The sequence below is a fragment of the Suricata suricatta genome, chromosome 14, assembly GCF_006229205.1.
Source record: "Suricata suricatta isolate VVHF042 chromosome 14, meerkat_22Aug2017_6uvM2_HiC, whole genome shotgun sequence".
Lineage (NCBI taxonomy): Eukaryota > Metazoa > Chordata > Mammalia > Carnivora > Herpestidae > Suricata > Suricata suricatta.
Genome location: NC_043713.1, coordinates 20,009,662 through 20,009,886, shown reverse-complemented (window position 1 = coordinate 20,009,886; position 225 = coordinate 20,009,662).

The window sequence follows — 225 nt, the reverse complement described above, 5'->3', positions numbered from 1 at the left end:
TTTGGTTCAAGTATTATGTTTTTTTATTTTTTCCAAAAACAAACTTGAAAATGTGCATAGATTTTGTGACCTATCTTCATTTGATGCCGAAATACCAGAATGTGAACTGGAAGGAGCCACACTATGTCCCACAGTCTGCTTTTGGTTTTCAGGCCAGTAAATGTCCTCTGTTCAAAGATTTCCATTCCTGAAGCTTACATGGAGTTAATCTTCCTGAGCACCCTC